Genomic DNA, 7561 nt, shown 5'->3' with positions numbered 1-7561 from the left:
CACAGCACCAGCATCTCCTCACAGCACCAGCATCTCCTCACAGCACCAGCATCTCCTCACAGCACCAGCATCTCCTCACAGCACCAGCATCTCCTGGAAGCAACAGCACCCTCAGAATATTCAGCATCCCCTGACACTCAGACCCACACTGACCTCAAAGCATGGATTTTCACCTGCTGCCCAGGCAACTTGTACACACATTCAGCTTCAAGCAATGTTCCAGCTCTAAGCTACTCTAGGAAGAGGAAGAACCCTGCATCTGACTGTTAGTAGTGGTCAGCTGTGATTTTAATCATCTCATTTGCACTTTTCTATATTTGGCAAACAGCTTCCATCATATGTTCTGTCTATAATAAGAGAAGCATTGAAACAAGGGAACCAGCTAGACTTGTTGACGCAACAGTATGTAGCTCTATAAAATTCTTACATGGGAGCCAATTCTTTCTCTCCATCCCTTCCACCACCACCAGCAGCTGCAGATTTAGGAAGCTCAATTACAACATTCAATATAAACAGGAAAGGGTTAATCTACCCTGGGGATGATGTCACCATCAAGGAGTTACGTGGCACAGATGGTTAAAGAAGCCTGGTGTTCACCCATCTGGACAGTCTGCTGATCAGGGCAGCCAGTATGTATGCCCTCTTCAGGGCCAGCTGTCCCTTCCCAGGCGGCTCCACTGTGAGGCCACAGACTGGAGTGACAGGAATTTCACTCTTTCCTCCAGTTGGTTCAGGCAATGAGCTGCTGAGAGAGTGAGAGGGTGGGCCACGGTGGGCATCTGTGAGAGGACTAACAGCACTGTTACAGCCTGATGCTAGAAGCCTGGCCCTCTGGAGCCATTGATCTATACCTTCTCTCTGCCCTGTATGACAAAAAAAAAAAAATGATTCCTGATGATGAGAGAGATCAAACTCTGTTCTGTCAGCCTCCCCATGCTCTTCTCGGCTACCATTCCACATTCATCAAAGCATGCCAGGAAGTGATGTCCTTGTAAATCCACCTTAGGTCTGATGGGGTCCCCAACTTGTCTGAGTATCATCTCCTTTCCTTGATGACCAAAGAAGAGTCAATAGGAATCCTTATGACAGAGAAAAGAGCCAGCCAGGCTTCTCTAGACCCAATATCAGGACTGTGACGGACTGGTCATTCACCTGCTACAAAGACCCTTGAGGAGGCTCTGCTTTGGGTGTAAGTGTTCCTGGACCTCTCCAGGGGATGGTGTTTTAAAGATGAGGAATTTAGAAGTGGCCCTAATTTTCTTTCTGTGCCAAATGAAGGTCATTTCAGTGAGGGGATGTCCAGGATATAGTGTGACTCCCAACTGGGTTGTCTATTCCCAACATCTGGTACCCCATCGGCTCCCCAGAATGTGATCAGCTCTTCTTTGGAGATTCCAGGCAGTGTGCCCATGTGAATGGCTTACATGGGCAGTGCAGCATGAACCATGCATAAGAGGGTCCAGGGCAGTAGAAAATCAAGAGACAGGTTATCAAAGAATAGGGCTAAGAGTACAAGTCTGGAATTACAACCCAAGGTACCTGCTTCTGTCACTTGTGGTGATAGCAAAACCAAGTGGCCCTCAGAAGAAAGATGTGCAGGCCGGTTGCTTGTTTCTAGGAACCTATGTTAAGGTGTTCCCTAAATTGCAGGGTGATTAGGAGCATAGGGGATTTGTAAGGTTGCAAAGACCCAAGGTAAAGTAGGGAAGGGACTACAGATGCATCCACATGTCAGGGGCCTGGGTCAGGGCTGGGTGGGGTATGGGGATAAGATGTCCCAGAGAGCGTGGTAGGTTCTGCATAGTGATACTGATATTTTGATTTCATGCTCTTGGCCTAGTACTTGTTAGAGCAGCCCTAAGATGGGGCTGAAGGTGTCAAGGAGCGATTTGAGTATCTTACTTATTCTCCAAATGGTAGGAGCTAGTGAGATGGCTCAATGGGTAAAAATAAACAAACAGAAAAACCAACAACCCACAAACGCCTGACCACCTGAGATCAGTTCCTAGAATCCATCTGAAAGCCAGATGTGGGGGTCCCCTCATCTCATTAACACTCCCATGCTTCCAAAGCAAGGTGGAGGGGGATGTCAGTTCCTGACAGCTGTCCTCTGAGCTCCACTCACACACATACACCATGCATATACACAGTGGTAACAGATGAAAATAAAGCATCTATAAAAGGTAAAAGAAAGAAAGAAAGAAAGAAAGAAAGAAAGAAAGAAAGAAAGAAAGAGAGAGAAAGAGAAAGGAAAATAAAAAAGAAAAGAGAGAAAGGAAGGAAGGAAGACAGAAAGAAAGAAAGAAAGAAAGAAAGAAAGAAAGAAAGAAAGAAAGAAAGAAAGAAAGACATAAAAAGGGAGTAGCCAAGGAGAGAAAGACTAGAAACAGATAGGAGGGGCCCAACTGTCAAGAACGGGAGGCAGACATTGGTCCCGCTGAGCAGAGACTTCAAAGTAGTTCTGAGACATTGTAGCTAGAGGTCAAGAATCCAAAAGAGAATTCTGCCCATCCCAACTCCTCTAACTCCACTACCTCTTCCCCCAACCCCAGGTCCTTGTTATCTTTCTCCTTCCTTCCTATAAGCGGTACTCCAGGACAGGACTGAAGCAGAGGAGACACCTGAATACTTTGTGGTTGGGCCAGCTAGATTGATAGCTCATCCTTTAAAGAGTCCCAGATTAACAGCTGGATGGTACCGTATCCATTGTCTCTCTGTCTCTGTATGTGTGTGTCTGTCTCTGTCTGCCTCTCCCTCCCTCCCTCTCTCTCTCTCTCTCTCTCTCTCTCTCTCTCTCTCCCTGAACCTCACTCTCTGTGGTTCCTGAATTTCATTCTTCAGATTTGCAAGAAAAATAAATAAATAAATAAATAAATAAACAATCCTGAAATCTGAACTACAGTTGAGAATGGCTTTGGTGGCTTCATTAGTTTGAATGAGATGTCCCCCATAAGTCTCAGATCTTTGAATACCTGATCCTAGGGAAGTCTCACTTTTGTTTTCTCCTGCTTCAATTAACCAGTTTCCAGAAAGAGAGAAAAAGACATATGACCACTGTAATCCAGCCCCGAGATGGGCAGGGAGCTTTTAACATCAAAACCCATCTTAGGCATCCCTAGTGGTGTTATGGTCTGACCAGCTTTGATGGGCCCAAGTTCCTGCCAGAGACACCAGACACCTGCATACCGACTGTTCCCAAGCCAGAAGTAAGTACTCAAGGGCCTGGGAAATCTCAGCACTGACTTGCAAAGAGTGGATCAAATGTCTCTTTCTTTCAGAGCTAGGAGGCCGAAACAAAACCGCTTAGAAGGAACGGACTGACTTTCCATTTCAAAACGCCAGCTTTATCCTGCCCAGGGTGGTCTCCGTTCTCTCCACCCTCTGATCTTGTTTATCAGGTTTGCTTTTAAAGGCCCCTCAAAGATTATTTATGGGTGTAGGCTTAAGCCTTTGGAGACTGTTCTTTCAAGAGACAGACGGGTTTAAAGCCACTGTCACTTTGCCTAACTGATGTGGTCACGTGGCAAGGTATAGGGAGAGAGGGATCGGGATCTGTCTCACTAGAGGATAAATATGACAGAGATTAAACTCATTATAAACAAGAGGGATTAAAAACCTAGAGCTGGCCACAGCAGACTCAAATGACTGAGTATAATCTCCTGGGGAATTCTTTTTTTTTTTTTTTTTTTTTTTTTTTTTTTTTTTTAAGAGAGTGTTAGCAAAGCTTGGGGCTAGTATCTTGGGTTATGCTCATAAAATCAGCAGTCCTGTGCTAGTGGGACAATAAAACAACATGGTGACTGGGGAAACAGGCAACAGTGTCACACCAAGGTAAGGAGGAGTCATCGCTTAGCCACAGACCGCCGTCCCCTTCATGACTTCCAGCTGGACACTCAACCCTGTCATTTCTACTGGCTCCCAAATGTTTAAGGGCTTAAAAGGAAATGGTAGAGTTATTCTCTTCTAGCTCTGGTTTCTCAGGACACAGTCCAGACACTGGCAGCTGGTACAAGGGAGCCCACAGATGCTCTTTGCTGCATCAACCTTTCCTAGTGGCTGAAGGGGATGCAGGCACCAGCAGAGCATCCTCAGGGGGCCGTAAGTGCTATATGCGGTTGGGCAGGGTGCCTAGACCTTGGGGTACTGTGCTGAGAGCTATGCTCAGGCCCCACAGCTCTCTACCAGGCCAGGAAGCTGAGGTTCTCCTGTCTTTTAAAAAAATAATTTGTGAGAAATGATCTGAGCATTCTTGAAATATTTGCAAGGATTTTTAAGCATACAAAGACAGGGGAAGGGCTATGTGTACTCATACCAGCCTCAAAACGTGTCCATGAGTGTTCCAATGCAGGGACTTAGGAGCTTTCTGGAACATTCCAAGGTACCTCTGGACCTCAGGACCATGATGACAGAAATGTCAAGAAGGCATTGAATGAAGGAGCCTGTTCCCTTCAGATGTCTTGGGGAGTACAGAGACACTTGACAACATGACCCGAGACATACGACGGCCGTTTTCTTATGGCCATGCATATGCCTGCAAAGCATCGGTAGCTGCTGTAGGATGCCTTGATGAACTATAGGAGAAAAGACGGGTCATGGGACCCATCACCACACCCTCATGACTTTCAGACAGTCTGTCTTCCACAACTCTGCATAACTCACTCCACCTGCAACCCTGTAACCATGGACTTGAGCAGAAGAGTGACCATGCACCATGTGACCTGAGAGTCCTTGGCTCAGGAATTTCATTCCAAGCTCAGGTCTGTGGAAGACCACATCCACATGTGTCCTAAACCTGTGCTTCAGGCCAGAGCAGGCGCTGGAGGCTTAGGAGGCTACTGGAAAGCCTGCCCTAACCATATTGAAATGCCGACTTCACTTGTAGTCATGCATCTGAGAAGAGGTGAGCCCTGCACATGGAAGCCACATGTGGCTAGCAGAGGATCCGCCCTGGTTATTTACAGTAGCTGACAGCCTAGACAACGTGAGGCTACATTTGGAATTTAAGAAGATATACTAGTGGTCACGTAGCCCTGTTCACATCCTCTAAGAGAACTATGATGTGTACGCATATTTTCACAAACACCAGAAGCTCTGGGTAGCACATAGTTCAGTAATTTGTGCAGCCTGCCCAGACTGTCAGCTCTCTCGGTACTTGGTGAGATCTTAATTCTTCCAGAGTAAGACAAAAAGCACTAGAAAAATAACAACGAAAGTCGAGATTCTTAAAAGTATTTATAAAAGTTATATATCACCACTAATATTCACTGATGTCCAAACGCTAATTTGAAAGAGTTCGTGGAGTCTGAACTATTTTGATGCATAAAAATCAGCTGATCTGGCCACAGATATCTAGCAAATGAGATGCATATGCTATTTCTTATTTCTTTTCCTGTGTGGAAAATCCACATAATAAGTTTATCTCGCTTACATCCTGTCAGAGTAAGTCTAGTGAGAAGGTTGGGGGGGGGGATGTACAGATGCTAGCTGCCAACTCTGACATCCCATCACGGGCCCTACAAGGTGGAAAAAGAAGTTACAAGTTGTCTTGTGGTAATGACACACATGATATCAGACACACACACACACAAACACACACACAAACGTATATGCATGCATGCATGTGCACACACATTAAAATGAAATAATATTTTTAATGTGGCCAACTACCTGAGATTCAAATTCCTTCATCCCACTGTGAGCAAAATGAGTGATCACTTCTAGGAGACAAGTCACTTCGATGAACTGGGTTCTGTTCCTAGCACATGGTCTCACAAAAGTGTGTAGTTCCAGTTCCAAGGGATGTGACACCTTCCTTTGGTTTCCCGGAGGACTTCACACATGTGTTGCACAGACATACATGCACACACACACACACATATATATAATAATAAATAAATCTTTTAAAATGCAGGTAGGTTCAATACTCTCATTTTTTCTTAAATTTTAAATATTCTAATGCTACAAATAGCCAGAACATTATGCAAAGCAGGGGAAAAGGTTCTCTTGGGTTGAAAACATTTAATCTTCTGAAGATAAACCAGCTCCCCCTCTTTGTCTCCAATGGAAGCCTTGGTTAGGTTAAAAAGTGAAAGAGAGGACCCCACAATTTCTTTGTGCTAACAACATGAATTTCTTTGGAGTGTGTTCAGGACTCACTTGGGTAGAGAAGAGAGGCACAGGAGCACAGAGGTGAAGCTAGGTTCACTCCCAGGCTTGTACAATAGTACATACACCAATCAGAAAAGCCGAGAGCCCTGTTGCTATGAACACAGAACAGAAGAAAGACATCAAGTATCTTTGGGGGCAATAGGCAGAATCTCACTACCAGGATCATAAGGAGAGGTGATCTCTAGTGGACCATGGAGTCTGCCCTTCAAACATATAACTTAACCCTTATGATTCCAACTTATGCAAATAGAGACTCAAGTCCCTCACTTGTCTTTAGGCTCTGGGGATTCAGTTTGATTAGAACAGTGGCAGGCTAAGGTATTTTGAGCTCATGGTTAAATTATTGTTACCTTTGACATCAACTTCTGAGATAAGTAGTCTAGATAAGATAAGAAAGGGGTTTGCCCACAATTCAGCCATCTGGTCAACCAGACTCTTCTCCATTAATCACCAACTCATGTCTTCTCAGAAAAGGAACTGTTAAGAGCAACATTCCCTGAATGTCCTCACCACCACTCTGGCTATGTGGTTCCAAAGCTGTGTCCCTCACTCAGAAGAGATTTCTATCCCCTCTAAAGCTAGCATATAAGCCTGGAGTCTGCCCTTAACCCTGTCCAGTAATCTGGACAGGAATACATCTATCACTATGCATGCAATGTGGCCTCAAGCACGGATTGTATCAGCCATTCAACTCTCCATTAAATCCATACTTTAAAATATTATTAAGATAACAATACATGAACAAATTCCAATAGAATACATGAAAATATTTTTTAAATAGAACAAAGACTATCCCATATGGTCTACCATGCTGCTAAAGACTTGAAATCTCTTCATTCACACCTCTTTTTCCCCTTTCTACGTTTCCCCTCAATCCTCTGTAGGAATCTCTGGTTTGCATTATTTCTGGCCTGTCATTACAACATTAAGCTCTGAATGTGGCCATCTGTTCTCAGGCACAGTATCCACACGCAGCAGGAACTGGCCTGTCTCTCTCTTCTGCAAGCTGAGAGACATGTGCATAAACTCCACCCCTCTCTCCTTCAAGTTTGAATTAGGGTTTCCCTGCTTCTCACATTCATACTCCTAAGCTGTAGAGAATATACTTGAGAGTTCTCAATATTGATCTATAATCTGCAGGATATAGAAGTATCATTAAGTAGAAAGTTCCCCTTTTCTCAGCTCAGCAGAATGTCCTGTGTCTGGAGTGAAGACTTCTTGTTGTGTAAATGAAGCTATGAATAACAAGATTAAGAATCACGGGAAGTATCCATTTTTGTAAAAGTCAGGAGACCAGTGGAAAGGGACAAAAGCAATGAGTAGCATGAAGAGCTAAGTCTGAAGAGAGAGGGGAGAGAGAGAGAGAGAGAGAGAGAGAGAGAGAGAGAGAGAG

This window comes from Mus caroli, chromosome 1, assembly GCF_900094665.2.
Source record: "Mus caroli chromosome 1, CAROLI_EIJ_v1.1, whole genome shotgun sequence".
In the NCBI taxonomy this organism is placed as follows: domain Eukaryota; kingdom Metazoa; phylum Chordata; class Mammalia; order Rodentia; family Muridae; genus Mus; species Mus caroli.
This window is presented reverse-complemented; position numbering follows the sequence as displayed.